We start from the raw sequence: 18,991 nt of genomic DNA, 5'->3' as shown, positions 1-18,991 counted from the left end.
ACTGGGTCAGACCAAAGGTCCATCCAACCCTGCATCCTATCTGCCAAGAGTGGCCAATGCCAGGTGCCCCAGAGGGAGTGAACCTAACAGGTAAAGATCAAATGATCTCTCTCCTGCCATCCATCTCCACTCTCTGACAAACAGCGGCTAGGGACACCATTCCTTACCCAGCCTGGCTAATAGCCATTCATGGACTTAACCTCCATTCATTTATCTGCAGAAAGAAAGAGGAGTACTTGTGGCACCTTAGAGACTAACAAATTTATTTGAGTATAAGATTTTGTGGGCTAAAACCCACTTCATCAGATGCATGCAGTGGAAAATGCAGCAGGAAGATATATATATCTATATAGATATATAGATATATATACACACACAGAGAACATGAAAAAATGTGTGTTGCCATACACACAATAACAAGAGTGAGCAGTTAAGGTGAGCTATTATGAGCAGGAGAAAAAAACCTTTTGTAGTGATTATCGGGATGGCCCATTTCCAACAGTTGACAGGAAGGTGTGAGTAACAGTAGTGGGACAAATAAACATGGGGAAATAGTTTTACTTTGTGTAATGACCCATCCACTCCCAGTCTTTATTCAAGCCTAATTTAATGGTGTCCAGTTTGCAAATTAATTCCAATTCAGCAGTCTCTCGTGAGAGTCTGTTTTTGAAGGTTATTTGTTGTAATATTGCGACTTTTAGGTCTGTAAATGAGTGACCAGAGAAACTGAAGTGTTCTCCAACTGATTTTTGAATGTTATAATTCTTGACATGTGATTTATGTCCATTTATTCTTTTACGTAGAGACTGTCTGGTTTGGCCAATGTACATGGCAGAGGGGCATTGCTGGCACATAATAGCATATATCACATTGGTAGATGTGCAGGTGAATGAGCCTCTGATAGTGTGGCTGATGTGATTAGGTCCTATGATGGTGTCCCCTGAATAGATATGTGGACAGAGTTGGCAATGGGCTCTGTTGCAAGGATAGGTTCCTGGGTTAGTGTTTTTGTTGTTTGGTTGCTGGTAAGTATTTGCTTCAGGTTGGGGGGCTGTCTGTAAGCAAGGACTGGCCTGTCTCCCAAGATCTGTGAGTGAGGGATCGTCCTTCAGGATAGGTTGTAGATCCTTGATGATGCACTGGAGAGGTTTCAGTTGGGGGCTGAAGGTGACGGCTAGTGGGGTTCTGTTACTTTCTTTGTTGGGCCTGTCCTGTAGTAGGTGACTTCTGGGTACTCTTCTGGCTCTGTCAATCTGTTTTTTCACTTCAGCAGGTGGGTATTGTAGTTGTAAGAACACTTGATACAGATCTTGTAGGTGTTTGTCTCTGTCTGAGGGATTGGAGCAAATGTGGTTGTATCTTAGAGCTTGGCTGTAGACAATGGATTGTGTGGTGTGCTCTGGTGAAAGCTGGAGGCATGTAGGTAAGTATAATGGTCAGTAGGTTTACGGTATAGGGTGGTGTTTATGTGACCATCGCTTATTAGCACTGTAGTGTCCAGGAAGTGGATTTCTTGTGTGGACTGGTCCAGGCTGAGGTTGATGGTGGGATGGAAATTGTTGAAATCATGGTGGAATTCCTCAAGGGCTTCTTTTCCATGGGTCCAGATGATGAAGATGTCATCAGTGTAGGGCAAGTAGAGTAGGGGCGTTAGGGGATGAGAGCTGAGGAAGCGTTGTTCTAAGTCAGCCATAAAAATGTTGGCATAGTGTGGGGCCATGAGGGTACCCATAGCACTGCCACTGACTTGAAGGTATACATTGTCCCCAAATCTGAAATAGTTATGGGTGAGGACAAAGTCACAAAGTTCAGGCACCAGGTTTGCCGTGACATTATCGGGGATACTGTTCCTGATGGCTTGTAATCCATTTTTGTGTGGAATGTTGGTGTAGACGGCTTTTTGGCCTGCTGCTTCTCTGTCTGGGAGGTTTTTGTCAGCCCTGGCACACAAAAAGGGAATCATTGCGAGCGCCCACGAAGGGGAGATGAATTTTTGCCTGCCTTGCTCAGCTTGACTTGCTTCCTCACCCCATTCCTGCCGTAGATCCTGGGTTGCCTGGTGGCTGAAGATGGTCCATTGTCTCAAGCGGTGCCAGAGCCTGACACAGTGCCCCGGGCAGCCTTTGCTCTGCACATGCCGTCCGTGCACATTTGCAAATACTTTAAAGCTCCTGTCAGTAAGTTCTGGGGACAGTTGCTCACCTTCAGAGGAAGCTCCCTAAAATTGGCCTGTCTCACCCAGTGGTACATTGACCTCTGTTCAGACTGAGCCAAAGGCGGGGGGGGGGGTCTTGCTGCTGTGGCCGCCGCTGCTGTGAAGGCGGCCACTGTTGTGGATGAAGCCATCCTGCAAGCACCTTCCACCTAGCCATCCACTGAAAATCGTGTAAGGTGTAAGGTGGGGGTAGAAGAACACTAGAGGGGGGGCTCCCCCTTCCCCCACCATCGGCCATCCCATACCCGGTGCTGCACCCAGTGGGGTAAAAAGAACATACGGCCATATCGGAAGAGTCAGTTGCGTTCTTTGCATTTGCCCGACCATTCCCCTCGGGCCTGACCTGCCCTCCAGCTCAGCCACACACTGAAAATTGAAACACAAAACAGTAGAGCCATACGAGGCTTCAAAGCCCACCAGGCCCAACCCCTCTTCTAATATGGCAGAAAAGCCACACTTCTCCTGACTAGGTGGGGACATCCTATTGCCCCACAAGAAGTGGAAGGCCACCGTGTTCGGTCTCAGCAGCACTCGTGGAGCAGGGGGAAATACGTGGCTGAAGAAATTCCCCACAGATGGGTCTTGAGCATCACAACCTTATAGATAATGACGAGGTCCACTTACGCCACTGGCTGAGCCATTCCTCACAGGCCAGCAACCATTTCTCCCAGTTCACGTTCCCCACCTCGTCCCCAACCGAACGCTAGAAGGCCCAGCCAACAACCTGCTCACTCTTGCAGCCCTCCTCTTCCGCCCTGACTGATAGGGGGGAGCATTGAGCCTCCCTCCCATAGGCCCTTCAGCATCCCTGGGGAACACCAACACCACCCAAGTGACTTTGAGCCAGTAGGTCAACCGATAGGGCTGCCTCCTAGGCCAGGCTGCAGCCCAGCTTCAGGACTCAGAGAAAAGTTGGTCCATTGTCCATTCCCTCAGGGGTTAAGAGCTGGAACCCCTGTGCTCAGGGTCACAACCTTAGCCCAACCGAAGGCACTGAAACAAACTCAAATGATGCTTGAGCCCCTTTGTCCTGCTTCACCCCCTTTTATAGCTTTGGCATAAGGCGGGAATCTTTTGTCTCTCTGGGTCCTCACCCTTCCTTCTAAACAGAAAAATACCAGATTTAAGATGGATTCCACTATCGTGGTCTCTGTAAGACCCCTAGTTTCCATTCTTCCTGGGTTGGCCCACATGTACACAGGAAGGTTTGCAGGTCAATAAACCATTTACAACCAATTGTCAATGGGAGCCGTCAAAGTTTTAAACCGCCATTAGTGGCCCACGCTTTGCACAATTACAATAGGACCTCAGAGTTAGACTTCATATTTCCAGCTTCAGAGACAAGAATGAGACATGCATACAAATAGGAGGCATATATTCAGTAGGTTAGAACCTTTGTTATGATACCTTACAAGAGACCTTTTGCATCAAGCATATTCCACTTACATCATACTCACACTTATAAGCATCTTTTCATAAAACGTATGGAGTGCAACGTCACCGGGTGCCCTCCCTACCCTGCTTTCGCTGCTTCCTGATGGCACAGAATTGACAACAAAAGAGCCAGGCTAGGAGGCTTCTAAAACCGAGAGAGCTGTTCTATCGCGTCCACATCCTCTCAGGAGGTGTCAAACCCCCTCTCTCCATTTCCATCCCCCAAATCCTATCAGCTCAATGAGTTTTGTCCCTGGAAGAGCCTCGAGGGAGGCAGAAGAAGCGGAGAGGATTGCGTTGGGGGTAAATAAAACAGAGACGAGTTGTTCCTCTTGGGATTTTGGTGTGTTTCCCTGGTGATCCTGACGGAGGAACGGGAAGCATAATTCCATTTTTTTCAATGCCTCGGATTGGGTTCAGCTGGTGAACTCTCTGCTCTTGTTCTCACAGGGGAATGGAGACTGGACCGGTTTCCCAATTTGGACAGAAAGTGGCTTGCCAAAGCCGAGGAGAGCCTGCTTCCTGCCTGCACCGAGTTGACAAACTGGGGAAGCCAAAGCTGAGAGACCCCGTAGACGAAGTCAGAATGCTATCCGCTCACATGGAGGGGGAGCACAAGCCCTCCCTGGGTTTCTCTGTCCAAATTATAATCAGTTGAGTGATTTTCCTGGACGAGCCTCTAGGTAGGCAGAAGAAGAAGTGAAGAGGGTTGCGATGGGGTAAATGAAAGCCGAGGACTCTTCCTCTTGAGATGTCTTTGTCTTGCTCTTGTGATTCTGATGGATGAACCTAAAGCGTCATTTGAGCGTGTTTCAGGGCTTTTCCTCGGGCTCAGGTTGTGATGCTGAGCACAGGGGTTCCTTCACTCGCTCTGCTTGGACCCTCTGTAATGGGGAACGGACCAGCTTTCGAAACAGCCTAGTGAAGCTGAACGAAAACAGCAATAAACATCCAGGTTCACCCTAGTTTAATCTTTTTTCCCCAATTTTCTTGGGGAAACAAAACAAAAACATGGTTTTCTTAAGAACTCAACACCCATTCAGGCTCCAAACTCTTTTGCAAGATTTCCAGAAGGGCTCAACACCCTGAGTGCTGAGCTAGTTTGGGAAAAAAACCCAAACAAGGCCGGTACCGATTGTGAGTGCTGGCTGCTTGACTCTGTGGCCCACCGTGCGGGAGTTTGAGGTTCTCGTTAAGCTAAGTGTCTCTATTCTGCCTCTGTCCTAGTGTCCATCTAATAAGTGAGGGGGGAGATTAGAACACCTCAGAAGGCACAGGGTTGTAGGAAACCTGAAACTTTAGATGAGGGTGATGGTGTCTAAAAACCAGATGTGATGTAGGTGTTGAACGAGAGATGCTGTCTTGGCCTCCTTGAGCGGCTCATACAATATTGAAGAAAAGGAGGGTTGAGAGAGCTGCTTTTGTCCCAGCGTCAGGATGGCCGAGTGGTCTAAGGCGCCAGACTCAAGGCTCTGTCTTTCCCACAACTGGGGCTTCTGGTCTCCTGCAGGAGGCGTGGGTTCAAATCCCACTCCTGACACAGCCTCTTGATTCCACCTCAAGAGGTGGCCTGGTTTCAATTGCCCTTGTAACATTGGAAGAGCCCTTGTTTAGGAGCTTTCTTAGAGTAGTGGCAAGAGAAGTTAGAGGGAATCGTAAATACCTTTGGAATCCATGCGCTCAAGGCACCTAGTTGGGTAAATTCCAGTTTATTCCCCACCAGAAAGTTGGCATTGCTTGATCTTGGGCAGGTATGGATGTCAAACATATACAGGTGGAGGAAGGAGGGAGCAGTACGGTAGACACTGATAAAGGGGAGGTAAGACTCTTAGTCTCAGGGTTTGGGCTTGAGCCCTAAACCGGGTGCTCTACGTACTCTGGTTTGGCTGCTTCATGAGGGCACAGAATTGACAACATAGGGAGCAGAGATAGGAGGCAGCTACAACCAAGAGCCCTGTTAGATTGTGTCAACATCCTATCAGGAGGTCTCAAAGCCTCTCTCTCAGTTTGTATCTCAGAAATTCTATCCGCTCCAGGATCTTTCTCCATCAAAGAGCCGCTAGGTAGGCAGAAGAAGAGGTGGAGAGGGTTGCGATGGAGGTAACTAAAGCAGAGAAGAATTGTTCCTCTTGGGATTTTTTGCAGCAATAGCCCTGGGAAAAGCCCTGGCCCTCCTCACCTGCCCTTGCCCAGCAGGATGCCTTTTCGGGCCTACACAGCTCCTCACACAACACCCGCCTGGGACCTTGCCCTCACCTACCAGCTCAGCAGCACCTTTTTTCCTCTCAAAACCTCCTCTTGCCACCCTCCCCCTTCCACACTTCACACTCACCTCATCACAAACTCACCCACTGCCCCTTTGGCTTCTCAAGCGCCTCTGGAGGGACGCAGCTTCCCAGGCACACAGATCCTTCCCTTCAACGCGCACTGGACGGACATTCGAAACACAGCCCTTTCCAGGAGGGAATGCGCTGCTTTTGGACCCTGGCGCCCAGCAAGAAGTCCTGGATGTTTATTGCTGTTTATTGCTGTTTTCGTTCAGCTCCACTAGGCTGTTTCGAAAGCTGGTCCATTCCTGGTTTTTAAGGTCAGCCTTGACAAAGCCCTGGCTGGGATGATTTAGTTGGGGATTGGGTTGGACTAGATGACCTCCTGAGGTCCCTTCCAACCCTGATATTCCATGATTTGAAGCTGTTCCCGTGTATCAAGGTGAGCTGCAGCTCAGCGAACCCCAAGGATCTGAGCGAGGCGAGCTACTTTGCAGCAGAGGCAGACCAAGCAGCAGGTACAACGCGGGGTGGCACCCCGGCGGGCAGATTGAATCTCATGTCCGAGATTCCGGCACCCGTTACTTTGCAAAGTGTGTGCGTTTGCTCCGGGTTTTAGCTGTGGGCCAAGTGCCCTCTGGCTTCTTGTCCGGGCTCCATCCTCCATGCGCCTGGGCATCAGCGGGACTGTCTCAGGAGAGCAGCTGCCCCATCCCAATCTCCGCCCAGCCAGGGAAGGAGCAGAGGCAGCCCGGAGAAAAGACTCCTTTGAGCGCCGGAGAAGGCCTGAGCATCTTATTTGCATAGCCACAGTGCATTGCATGCAGCGAAGCGAGTCCCTGGTCAAGGGACTAATTTTGCTCCCTGTGTCCCCGGTTCCGATGATCCAACTCGGGCTGTCAATCGGTTCAATTCCATTTCCTCTGAAAGCTAGCGGTGTAGCGGGCTGTGAGAGTAGTCACCCTGACTTTTGGGAGCATAGGCGGTTGCCCCGGCAGTGCCTCTGCCACGTGTTCTACATACTTTGCTTTCTCTTCAGTTCGTATAAATCTTTCATCTTTTACTAAAGATTTCCGTGGAGAGGAATGTTTATGAGTTTGTACCCAATTTTTTAAGGCTTTGCTTTGGTAAGACTATTGCCTGCTGTGAGAAAAAACAGAAAGGGATTACCTGAACTGGTGTCACTGGCTGAAGTTTTTTATAGTATAAAAAAAGCTCAGAACTCTGACAATGATTTTTCCATCTTTTTTTTTCTTTAAGTTTCTCGTGTTAGTGAGATGGTTTCCTAGCTAGCAGGGGACTGTTTTGTGATGTGTATTCCACTGGCTCTTGGGTTTTGTATGGTTTTGGCAGAAACGGTGGAGGAGAGTATCACTGTTGAAGAGCAGCAAAGAAATGCGTTGTTGTTTGTGTTAACGTTTGGTTTGTTCTAAGAGTGTATGGTTTGGAGTCATTTGTAACTCTTCAGTTAGTTATTGGTAACAGCTTATTATTGGGCCCCTGAGTTGAAAAGCTGCTCTTGCAGATTTTAGTTTGTCATTGTTGGAAGGTCAGTTCAAGAGCTGCTTTCTTAGTCTAGTCCGTGAGGGTTCTTCCGCCGCCCTCCTTAATATACCTTCCAGAAGGTGATTGCATGGTTTCCCTCTTCTTCCCACAGAAGAGAAATTGTCCATCCCTTTCCTGTTGGGAAAACACCAGTGTTTTAACTTAGGAAACGGTCAACGTTTTGCCCAGACGAGGGCTAGTTCATAGGAGCAGAAGAAGAGGAAGGTTGTGGCCCTTTGAGTCAGATTCCTAGCATTTCAGGCCAGAAGGAACCAGCCGATCACCTCAGAGGGACTAAGGGGCACCAATGCCCCAAATGGCGAGGAATTGCTGTGATGCAATTGACTGTCTGTTTGAGCTAGTTCTGCGGGAAGTAGCAGAAAAGAGCCTCGGGGCTGCGGAATAGTGCTTGAATAGGCTTTCTTTGCCCTGTTTTGCTGTAAGAGTTAACAGTGAGAGATTGGTAGTCCAGGTCAGTGGGTGGGTTTATGGGAATTAGGAGTATTAGAGGGGAAACCAGGGAGAGGAAGGCATCTGCAAGACTTGTCTGTCTTTGAACAGAATTGTTTGTTAAGGGTTCTTGCTTTGAAGTCTTCCACTGGAGTCATTTCACCCACGAAAAGCTCATGCTGCAAAACGTCTCTTAGTCTGTAAGGTGCCACAGGACTCTTTGCTGCTTTTACAGATCCAGACTAACACGGCTACCCCTCTGATACTTGTAATTTGGGAAGTGTGGCTTCAAGTGTCTGATCTCGCTAACCAACAGCAGGAATTGCAGGGTTTCTTCTGAGCGCGAAACAAGCGGGCAGTGTTGCTTTAATGCAGCTGTTGTTTGCCGTTGATGATCGTTCCTGCTTTCCTTTTGGAGAGTAGCGAGGGGGAGAACACGGACTGAGTGGTTAGACCTTACAAAGCAACTTTAAAAATGTGTTTTTGGGTTTTTCTGTTTCATTAATCTGTTTATAGTTTTTGTTGATAGTCTGTTTAATTGCAAAACTTAATTTGTTTTGATAGGATTTGGAAGAGAAGTAAATCTTGTGTGAAAAGGGTGTTTTAAAGGTTTCTAATTCAGTACTTACTAAAAAAAATTTAATATTCCTTTATGCTGCTATATCTTTTTCTCTTGTAATCTATGTCAGAATTTAGGTGGGGTCCTGTGTCTGCACTTTCTCTTCTTTTTCTACTTTCTTCTCTGCTTTACTTTTCTTCCCTTTCCATTTTTCTGGAAGCCCCTAGTTTTACTCCTACTGCTCTGGCAGGGGGTAGGCAGTTTGCTCTTGGCCCCAAGCCCATCAGACAATCCACACAGGATCTGAGAGTTGCTATCGCCTGGCCCTATAGTGGGTAGAGGGTGGAATGGGGAGAAAAGCGGCTCACACAGAGCCCCTGCCATTGGGGAGAATGGAGGACCTTGCTATGGGTGGAATCAAACACACAGAACCCCTGCCATGGAGAAAGACTGGGGAACCCTGCAATGGGTGGAGGGGTTTACATGAGGGATTTGCATATGTCAACATCTCCCATGCCCCACTGGGTGTTTTCCTTCCCATCTTGTTTCTTCTCTTTTCTGTTACTCTTTTTTTCTGTCTGAAGTAAATGAAAAATCCACACCCCTGAGCTGACCTAAACCCTCCTACAGTAACGCCTCACTTAAAGTCATCCTGGTTAACCTTTTGTTATGTTGCTGATCAATTAGGGAAAATGCTTATTTAAAGTTGTGTAATGCTCCCTTCTAATGTTGTTTGGCAGCCGCCTGCTTTGTCTCCTGCTTGCAGGAAGAGCAGCCCCTTGCAGCTAGCTGGTGGGGGCTTGGAACCAGGATGGATCGGGCAACCCCCTATCAGCTCCCCACTCCCCTAATTTCCTTGCGCAGCAGCTGCCTTCAGTTCAGCTGTGTCCCCCTGCCATGTGCTGCTCCTGCCCTCTGCCTTGGAGCTGCTCCCCGAGACTCCTGCTTGCTGTGCTGGGGGGAGTGAAGGAAGGGGGGACTAATCTCAGGGTGTCCCCCTACCCCCTGCTCCTGATAATCTCAGGGTGTCCCCCTACTCCCATCTTCCATAGAGCAGGGCTCAGGAGGGAGAGAGCTTGCAGCAGCTGGGATCACAGCAAGCTGATCTAATTAACAAGGCAGTGTATTTAAGGGAAATGTGCATATCTCCCTCCATTCCTGCTGCCTTGCAGAGTGGGAGAGTTAACCCTTGAGGGCTCAGCCAATTGCTAGTTCATCATTTAGCAGTAAGGGAAATATCCCACCCTCTAACTCCTCCACCTCAACCAAGCTTCACAATCATCATCACTGTGTACCAGTATTAAATTGTTTGTTTAAAACTTATACTGTGTGTGTGTATATATATATATATATATATATATATATATATATACACACACACACACAGTCTTTTGTCTGGTGAAAAAAATTTCCCTGGAACCTAACCCCCTCATTTACATTAATTCTTATGGGGAAATTGGATTCGTTTAACATCGTTTTGCTTAAAGTGGCATTTTTCAGGAACGTAACTACAACGTTAAGTGAGGAGTTACTGTATAGACTGCTAGTTGTAAAAGCAAGAGGGGAGAGCACAGACTGAGTGGTTATACTTTGTATACTGAATAAAAGAAGGCATTTTTGTAGTGAACCAGAAATCTAGTTATGAGGAAGGTTAGATATAATAGCTTTATTTAGAAACTTGTATAACGCTTAGGTGCAGATAGTCTGGTTTTCTTTTTGCTGGGATGGGTTTTGAGTAAATCATTAGTCTGCTTGGTTTCTTTCCTAATCTGAAGTGGATTGAGCCTCTAAATCCTTCTACTCCTCCCCCCTCCCTCCCAAATGTGAAGGGGAACAGCCTCAACCTTTTGTCTTATTCTGCTTTGTAGGAGAAAGATGCTCTATTTAAATAGTCATGATCCATTTAGGTTAATTCTTATGCTGAATGGCGGGTAGGAGAGGGTATAAATCATTTAAGACTCTTGCCCCACTCCCTGTGTGGCCTGTGTTTTTCTTTGTTTTAAAATGAGACTGTCTAGTTTTTATGTAAATCTATTTGGGGGGTTTCACTCATATTTATATTGCTATGAATTTCATGTGCTCTTGTCTCACAGCAGCCATGGGGGGGAAAGCCTGTGGCAATGGACTTTGCAAAATTATAGACTAGTGATTCTCAACCTGTGGCCCAATCAGCAGCTGCGGCCGATGTGACATCCTCAGGGCCATACAGGTAGTATATAATGTGTGGATTCTGCTCACATAACACAGAGAAAGTTGCCTATGCAGCTCACAATGGTAAATAGGGTCAGACCAGAAGATATCTTCTTTCCAAGTGGGAATTGTGCAGGGAGGAACAACAGACCTAGTGCAGCTGTGTTGCCACTGTCTGCTAGCACTGAAATGGTTCCGAATGCCTTGGGTCAAGTGGCACCAGTTCTAAAAGTAAGGGTGATTTAGTGCTGTGGTTCTCAAACAGGGGTATCCAATGGTCTTCTAGGGGGTACAGCAACTCATCTAGATATTTGCCTAGTTTTACAACAGGCTACATAGAAAGCACTAGCAAATTTGTAACAAATTAAAATTCATACATTGATTTGTTTATACTGTTCTCTATACTATACACTGAAATGTAAGTACAATACTTATATTCAAGTGATTTATTTTTATAAATATTGCATCTGATTTTGTAAGCAAGTAGTTTTTAAGTGAGGTAAAACTTGGGGGTATGCAAGAGAAATCAGACTCCTGAAAGGGGTACAGGTGTCTCTAAAGGTTGAGACCCACTGATTTACTGCAGGTACCACCGGTAACATAGAACCCTGCAAAAACTTCTAGTGCAGATGAATTTGAGAGCAAGCTGGAGAGAAACAGCTGCGGAGCATGCTAGAAAGGGCTGACCTGTCCCGATTGTCTGTGCCTAACAAGCTGTCATGTGGTACGGAAGAGCCTGTGAGAGGTATGGCAAAGCAAGAGGGTTTGATTAGTTGCTAGGAGCTCCACATGCTAATCAGGAGGTGTGTTTCTGTAAATAGCGACATAAACATCTTCTAATGGCCAGTCTTCTAAAGCTGTCTCAATTGTGCTTTAATGAAATGGGAACCTGGTTTTAGATTTTTGTTCTTTAATTCGCTGGGGGTGAAACCCCTTGTATGAAAACATTCACCGTGGGAAGAAAGCTTGTGCACATTAGCCTGGGTGTGTAGCCGAGCACAGTTTTATAAGACTATACTTTCAGGGATCATTTCTATAGTTTGTAACTAGAGAATTGTGGTTGAAAGTGTCTGACTTTGCTAACCATGATGAGGAGTTAAAGTGTTTTTTTCTGAGCATGAGATGAGTGGATAGTGTTGCTTTAATGCACTTGCTGTCTGCTATTGATGAGTGTTCTTGCTTTCCTTTTGGGAAGCTGAGAAGAAGAGAACACAGACTAAGTGGTTAGTCCTTATAAAACAAATTTAAAAATAAATATCTGAGCTTGTTTAAAGCTGTTGTTTAGTAGCAAGTCTTAATTTCTTTTGGTAGAATTTGGAAGAAAAGTAAAGGTAGTGTGAAAACTGGTGTTTTAAAGGTTTCTAGTTCAGTTCTTACTGAAAGTTTTTTAAGTTTTATTTATGCTGCTCTCTCTCTCTTTTTTTCTTGTAATCTATTTCAGAATTTAGGTAGGGTTCTGTGTCTGCACATTCTCTTCCTTTTCCACTTGCTTCTCTCTTCTTCCCTTCCCATTTTTGGGAAGCCCCTATTTTTTACTTCTTCTGCTCTGGCAGGGGGTACACAGTTTGCTCTTGGCCCCAAGCTCATCAGACAATCCACACAGGATCTGAGAGTTGCTGTCTCTTGGCCGTATAGTGGGTAGAGGGTTCTAAAGCTGTGTCAGGGTATGTCTACACTACGGGATTATTCCGATTTTACAGAAACCGGTTTTTGGAACAGATTATATAAAGTCAAGTGAATGCGGCCACACTAAGCACATTAATTTGGCGGTGTGCGCCCATGTACTGAGGCTAGTATCGATTTCCAGAGCGTTGCACTGTGGGTAGCTATCCCATAGCTATCCCATAGTTCCTGCAGCCTCCCCCACCCATTGGAATTCTGGGTTGAGATACCAGTGCATGATGGGGCAAAAACAGTGTCGTGGGTGATTCTGAGTAAATGTCGTCAGTCAATCCTCCCTCCATGAAATCAATGGCAGATAATCATTTCGCGCCCTTTTCCCTGGATTACCCGGGCAGACGCCATAGCATGGCAACCATGGAGCCCGTTCAGACTTTTTTTCACCGTCACTGTATGTCTGCTGGATGGTGCTGACAGACGCGGTACTGCAGTGCTACACAGCAGCATCCCCTTGCCTTTTGCAAGTTAGCAAAGATGGTTGTTAGCCATACTGTACTGTCTGCTACTTTGCTAATTGACAATGATAGTTGCAAGTTATACTGTACTGTTTGTTGCTGTCATGCGTGCTCTTGGCTAGCTTCAGTGAGGTTGACTGGGGGCATATGGATAAAAATAGGAATGCCTTCCTAGATCGTTCTCTTCTTTAGTTTTGTCTAATGGAGAGGTAGTCCTGGCTAAACTATCAGGCAAGCCTACTAAAGAACTAGAGAAGCAAATGGCTGCTCCAGGTCAGAGCCCCAGACATCCCGCAGAAATGATGAGCTGCATGTCATTCTAGGGGGTGCCCCTGCAACAACCCCACCCATTGCTTCCCTCCTCCCCCATCTCTCCTGGGCTACTGTGGCAGTTATCCCCCCATTTGTGTGATGAAGTAATAAAGAGTACATGAATTTGAAACAACACTGACTTTGTTGCCTCTGCAAGTAGAATTCAAAGGCAGGAAGGGGAGGGCAGCCTCCACCTGCTATGATATTCCAGGCAGGACTGAAGAAAAGACCTGGGAGTCATTCCCATTTTTGCCCAGGCACCCCTGGCCGACCTCACTAAGGCCAACCAGGAGCACTCACGGGACGACGATGACAGATATCAGTCCTCCGATATCATCTGCCCTCAGGAAGGGAAAGAAAGGGGATGCTGCTGTGTAGCGCTTCTGCACCGCGTTTGCCAGCAGCATCCAGTAGACATACGGTGACATTGAAGAAAGGCGAGAAACAATTTTTTTCCGTTTGCTTTTGGGGGGTGAACATATACCCTGAACCACCCGTGACAATATTTTTGACCCTTCAGGCTTTGGGAACTCACCCAAGAATTTTCTTGACTAGCTTCACCTCTGCACCAACTTGCACTTTTCCTATGTGAGACTGGCTAGCTCAGTTGGTAGAAGCAGCAAAGAGTCTTGTGGCACCTTATAGACTAACAGACGTTTTGATATAAACTCGTAGTGTTGACTGGGCCAGAGAGAGCAGCAGGTTTCCCCTATTGTTTCTTGCTCTTGTTTTCTTGACTAGTTTCTCCTCTGCACCCACTTGCTCCTGTGCTTCATGAGCCTGACTAGCTTAGTTGGTAAAGTATCAGACTTTTAATCTGAGGATCCACAGTTCAAATCCGTGGTCAGGTGATAAACTACTCATGAAGATCTTAAACTGTCTTTCTCATGTCCTCTTTGATGTTACTTTTTCTCTGCACGATTTTCCCTTTCCTCAGAAGGGCCTTTTTGTGTGTGGGTTTGAAGGGGCAACTTCCTGACAGCCCCTCTGTCCTTGCAGCCTGGTGGAATAAAGGCCTCTGGGCATAGAGCATGTTCCTCCCCTGCACACACACACACACACACACACACATACAAACACAGAATATCCCTAAGGAATTAGAATCACCTGCTGCCTTCACCTGTCCTGCTGGATCCCCAAATGAAGATGCTCTTCAGCCTAAACCCATGTCCCCTCTTGCCCCTAAATCCCAACCCTCAGTCCCTCCTATGCTCACTGCTCCTCACTCCCAACCAGAGCCTGCTCCTCTTCACCCTTCTCCTCTGTCCCAACCCACAGCCCCCTCCTATTCCCAGCGCCCCTCCATCCCAACCCACAGCCCCCTCCTATTCCCGGTGCCCCTCAATCCCAACCCACAGCTCCCTCCTTCCCTCCAGCAGCAGGTGCTTCAGACCCCCTCAGGAAGATTTTCTTGCAAGGTTTCATGTACGAGTCTGCATGTGGATTTTACAGTATGTTGGAAATAGGTTGGGTTGCTTGCTGAAATGATCACTTTTGGCTGGTGTTGGATTCCCAGTCTCCATGTTACAGGGGCAGGAGAAATAAAGGGTTGTTATCCTTGTTGTGTGAATCGAGGGCAGCACAACTGTGCTTGGCAGACCCCGATTGACGGACTCACCCTCAATTCAATAGCACTTGCTAGGCAGGGGACAGCGGTTCCAAAGCCAAGTGAGCCAGGGTCTGGCTGTCAATACTAAAATTTAGGTGTTAGACCAATGTTAAAACAGGGTGGCTATGGTGGGATGAGTGAGTCCCTAGACAACATAGTGAGTATGGTGCCTTCTTATTTCCCCCCTTTTCCACCCAGGGTGGCAGGTGAACTGTACAGAGGCACCTCTGGGCTTGCACTAACTAAGAACAACAGCTGTGAGTGGGGTGCAGAGTGAGGATGGCTCATGTTAAAGGACTTTTGGTTGCCGGACTTACGAACAGTAGGGAGAAGGACGCTGCCCAGCTGATTTGGGGGTGGGACTTTCCCTCGTGGTTTATGTTTGTGTGTTGGGGCTGCTGACATGACTTCTGCTAACCCTGGGCTTACATTGCAGTGTAGACATACCCTGAGAGGGCATCTATACTGTGACAAAATCCCTGTGGCCTGGCTGGCCTGGATGATCTGATTTGGGCTCCTGGGGCTCAGACTGGAGCCCAGGCTCGGAGACCCTCACCCCTCGTGGGGTCTCGGAGGCTGGGCTGATGCCCAAGTGTTTACACTGTAATTTTATAACCCTGCAGCACAAGCCCCACAAGCCTGAATCAACTGACCCAGGGTTTGAGAATAGTGACTTGGGTGTGTTAATGGCAGTGTAGACATAATGCTAGGCTATGTCCACACTGCAATGAAACACCCACGGCTGTCCCGTGCCAGTGCAGGCTCCCAGGCTAGGGCCGTGGGGTGGTAAATTTGCACCGTAGACATCTCGGCTCAAGCTCAATATCGGGCTCTGGGAGCCCTCAAGGTTGGGAGGGAGTTTAGCAAGCAAACAAGGTAAAATGGCAGTGGGGTATTACCCTGGACTCAATGGCATTTCTCCATTGGTCTGTCTGCTTTGGGGCAGGGACAATAACACATCCTGCTGCATTTGTTATTTCAAAGGGCGGTTTAGGATTTTCATTCTCACACACAGTGCACAAAGCAGGACTCAACCCTCGGTGCAAACTAAATGAGCAGCCCACAGGTTCTGACAGCTACAATGAGCCCTTTCGTGTGAGAGCTCAGACCTGCCCCTGTCCCAGAGGGAGGGGGTCATCTGTGATGGGCTTGGAACACTGACCTATCAGCTCTTAACTCCCAAACTTTCAGTAACTCTATCATCAGTGCCTGTGAGTGTAATTTAAACCCTAAGAAAAGCCACACTGGGCTAGACCACAGGTCTACCTACCTCTGTGTTTTGTCCTCTGAGAGTAGCCAATACCAGGTGCCCTAAGAATTACTCAACAAGGCACCACTGGGAGTTGAACCCAGGATCTCCTGTTTACAAGACAGGTGCTTTAGCCAGCTAAGCCATGGTGCCTGCCTGTAGCTAAAACACACTCTCTGCCCACACCTGATTCCCTGCCATCCCCACTGAGGCCTGAAAGGCTTTGCTTGTGTTTGGATTCTGCAAAGCAGAGGAGCAGGTGACGTTTTCCTTGCAAGCTGTGTGTGTGTGTGAATCTTTGGCCAGGTCTGCACTACAAAGTTATTTCAGCATCATTATATTGCTCAGGTGTGTGAAAAACACACAACACTCCCTCGGTCAGCAGCTTGTGGCTGGTGCACACACTGCAATACCACGTCTGGCAACAAAACTGCCCTGTTTTGGTGACAAAATAAAACCACCTAGACGAGAGGCGTAGAGCTTTGTGCAGCAAACTTAAAGTGACAAATTCTCAGTGTAAATGCTGCTGTTCATTATATCACCATAACTGGCCTCCACCAGTATCCCACCATGCCTGCCATGAACTCACCTGCCCTGCATTTCTGCTACATAGCCTGAGCCCGTCCCCTTTCATCGCTCCAGAAAGTTCTGACAGCTGAAGTGCTATCTACATTGGGATTAGGTTGATAAAACTGCATTGCCAGCCTAAGAAATGTAATTACACCAACCTAATTTTGTTATGTAGACCTGTCCAAAGAATCGCACACACATCTTGGGAGCAAAACGTCACCTGCTCCCCTGCTTTACAGAATCCAAACACAAGTGTCATAAACAGATAGTTAAGGGTTAAGGTCTGTTTTACCTGTAAAGGGTTAACATGTAGTACCTGGTGACCACCTGACCAGAGGACCAATCAGAGATAAGATTTTTTCAAATCTCGGTGGAGGGAAGCCTTTGTCTGAGTGAGAACTGTTTTTGGATCTAACAGAGGACAGTCATGTCTCCAAGTTCTCCTGGAGTAGTTTCTACTAATTAATAGTGAGTATTAATTAGAAAGGCGAATTAGTCTTATGATTTGATTTCTATATTTGCAATTGTGTGTTTGCTAAAGGAAATGCTTTATTCCTGTTTGCTGATATTGCTTTTACTGAGAAAAGGGGGAGAGGGGATTCTCTCCAGAGATTGATAAGGTTATACCCTATGAGTGTCCAGCTTGGGCTCATAGAGATTCTGTAGTTTCTTTTTATTCTTTAATAAATTCTTTTCTATTAAGGACTTGTTGGTCTTTCCTTGGGTGGATTCTCAGGGAAAGGGGAGGGGGAGGTATCCCTCTGTAGTTGGATCCCGGTATCTCTTCTAGGAAAAGGGAGGGGGGAGGAAGCAGGGGGAATGGTTTATTTCTCCTGGGTGTGAGAACTCCATGGATTTGGGGCTCTTGGAATCCCCTAGGATTTTGGGGAAGGACTGTGTCTCAATTCACATTTCTTAATTGAGTGGTGGCAGCGAGAAGGAACCCCACCCTAAGGGTTAGGGTGGTGGCAGAATACCTGCGGGTCCCCATCTTTGAACCCACAAGCTCAAAGTGGGGGTGAGATCCCATAGGACATGGTGGCAGAATACATGCGGGTCCCCATCTTTGAACCCACAAGCTCAAAGTGGGGGTGAGATCCCATGACAACAAGCAAAGCTTGTCAGGGCCCAGTGGGGATTGGCAGAGAGTCAGGTGTGGGCAAACACGCTGCTTTAAGTAACAGCAGGTACCATGATTTAGCTGGTTAAAGCCCCTGTTTTGTAAACAGGAGATTCTGGGTTCAACTCCCAGTGGTGCCTTACGGAGTGGCTTTTGGGGCACCTGGTATTGGCTACTGTCAGAAGACAAGATTCAGAGCTAGATGGACCTACGGTTTAAATTACACTTGCAGGCACTGATAATAGAGTTACTGAAAGTTTGGGTGTTAAGAGCTGACAGGTCAGTGTTCCAGTCCCCTCAATGTGGTTTTACCATTTCCACTTGCTAAACTCCCTCCCAACCTCTATAAAATTACAGTGCAGACATATGGGCTTGAGCCCAACCTCTGAGGCCCCATGAGGGGTGAGGGTTTCTGAACCCAGGCTTCAGCGTGAACACAAATATCTGCACCACAGTTTTTAGCCCTTCAGCTTTAGCAACAGGAGCCCAAGTCAGATGACCCAGGCCAGCCATGCTCTCATCTTTATCCCAGGAGAGATGGACTCTAAGGGTACGTCTCCATTGCAATGGAAGGCCAGGTGTAGCAGGCTGTGCTCAAAGCAGCACCCTGGAAGCCCCATAATCACCACTCTCATATAATGATGACATGGTTTGTACAAAGTCTGCCTTGTGTGGTATCATTTCAAAAGTCTTGATCTGTTGAACATTAATATCGTGTTGGATTGTGTGTGCTTGCATTGGTTGGGAAGTTATGAAGTTTTGCTCTGTGTGCGTTACTGAGCTATGTTATGAGATTGGGAAATGCCCCCCACCAGCCTTTCAGGTGTGACAATGGAGGCGCCAGACTCACTGCTGGCCCATTGAAGGGATCCACACTCCCAAGGACTATCCCGGGAACCGTGTACAATGCAGGCTTCTCCGAGATAGCACAGCGACAATGGACACTGCTTGAGTCACATCGTAGCAAAGGAGCTTCCTAGCAAGTTGGAAGAAACTATGAAAGAGGGGAAGAGACATCATGACTTGGCCTCTCTCCCCCACAACTCAGCAGCTGGAAACACACCTGGAGGACAAAGACTGAACTGAACTGATTCAGAAATCAGAAGAGAATAATAACAATAATACTTTCAAACCAAAGTCCCCAAACAGACTAGTATTGGTTTTTCAGCAGAAAAATTTCAGTTTGGGGAATTTTGTTTTCTCAGTCAGACTTTGCCAAGGGAAGCAGGGAGAAAATGTTGGAGTTGCCTCCTTCAGAGCAGCTTGGCCTAGACACTAGCTCTGGTTCACTGTTGTGGCCTTTCTCAGGATGGGAGTATTTTAATTATTTGGGGAC

General features: G+C 47.3%; 5 non-coding genes across 5 annotated transcripts; 4 read left to right on the top strand and 1 right to left on the bottom strand.

Moving 5' to 3' along the window:
* The first annotated feature begins 5,080 nt into the window (after window positions 1–5,080).
* Window positions 5,081–5,189, top strand: TRNAL-CAA. Its single transcript has 2 exons — window positions 5,081–5,118; window positions 5,144–5,189. It is a non-coding gene; the product is annotated as a tRNA-Leu (tRNA).
* Window positions 5,190–6,935: 1,746 nt separating this feature from the next.
* LOC123359534 lies at window positions 6,936–7,051 on the top strand. Its single transcript, XR_006575880.1, has one exon. It is a non-coding gene; the product is annotated as a U5 spliceosomal RNA (small nuclear RNA).
* Window positions 7,052–8,144: 1,093 nt separating this feature from the next.
* LOC123359529 lies at window positions 8,145–8,361 on the top strand. The gene has a single exon (XR_006575877.1). It is a non-coding gene; the product is annotated as a small nucleolar RNA U3 (small nucleolar RNA).
* Window positions 8,362–11,668: 3,307 nt separating this feature from the next.
* On the top strand, window positions 11,669–11,885 carry LOC123359528. The gene has a single exon (XR_006575876.1). It is a non-coding gene; the product is annotated as a small nucleolar RNA U3 (small nucleolar RNA).
* Window positions 11,886–16,044: 4,159 nt separating this feature from the next.
* TRNAT-UGU lies at window positions 16,045–16,118 on the bottom strand. Its single transcript has one exon. It is a non-coding gene; the product is annotated as a tRNA-Thr (tRNA).
* Window positions 16,119–18,991: the final 2,873 nt, after the last annotated feature.

The sequence above is a fragment of the Mauremys mutica genome, unplaced genomic scaffold, assembly GCF_020497125.1.
Source record: "Mauremys mutica isolate MM-2020 ecotype Southern unplaced genomic scaffold, ASM2049712v1 Super-Scaffold_100127, whole genome shotgun sequence".
NCBI classification, from domain to species: Eukaryota; Metazoa; Chordata; order Testudines; family Geoemydidae; genus Mauremys; species Mauremys mutica.
The sequence above is the reverse complement of the archived record's forward strand: the minus strand, read 5'-3'. Positions and strand labels throughout refer to the sequence as shown.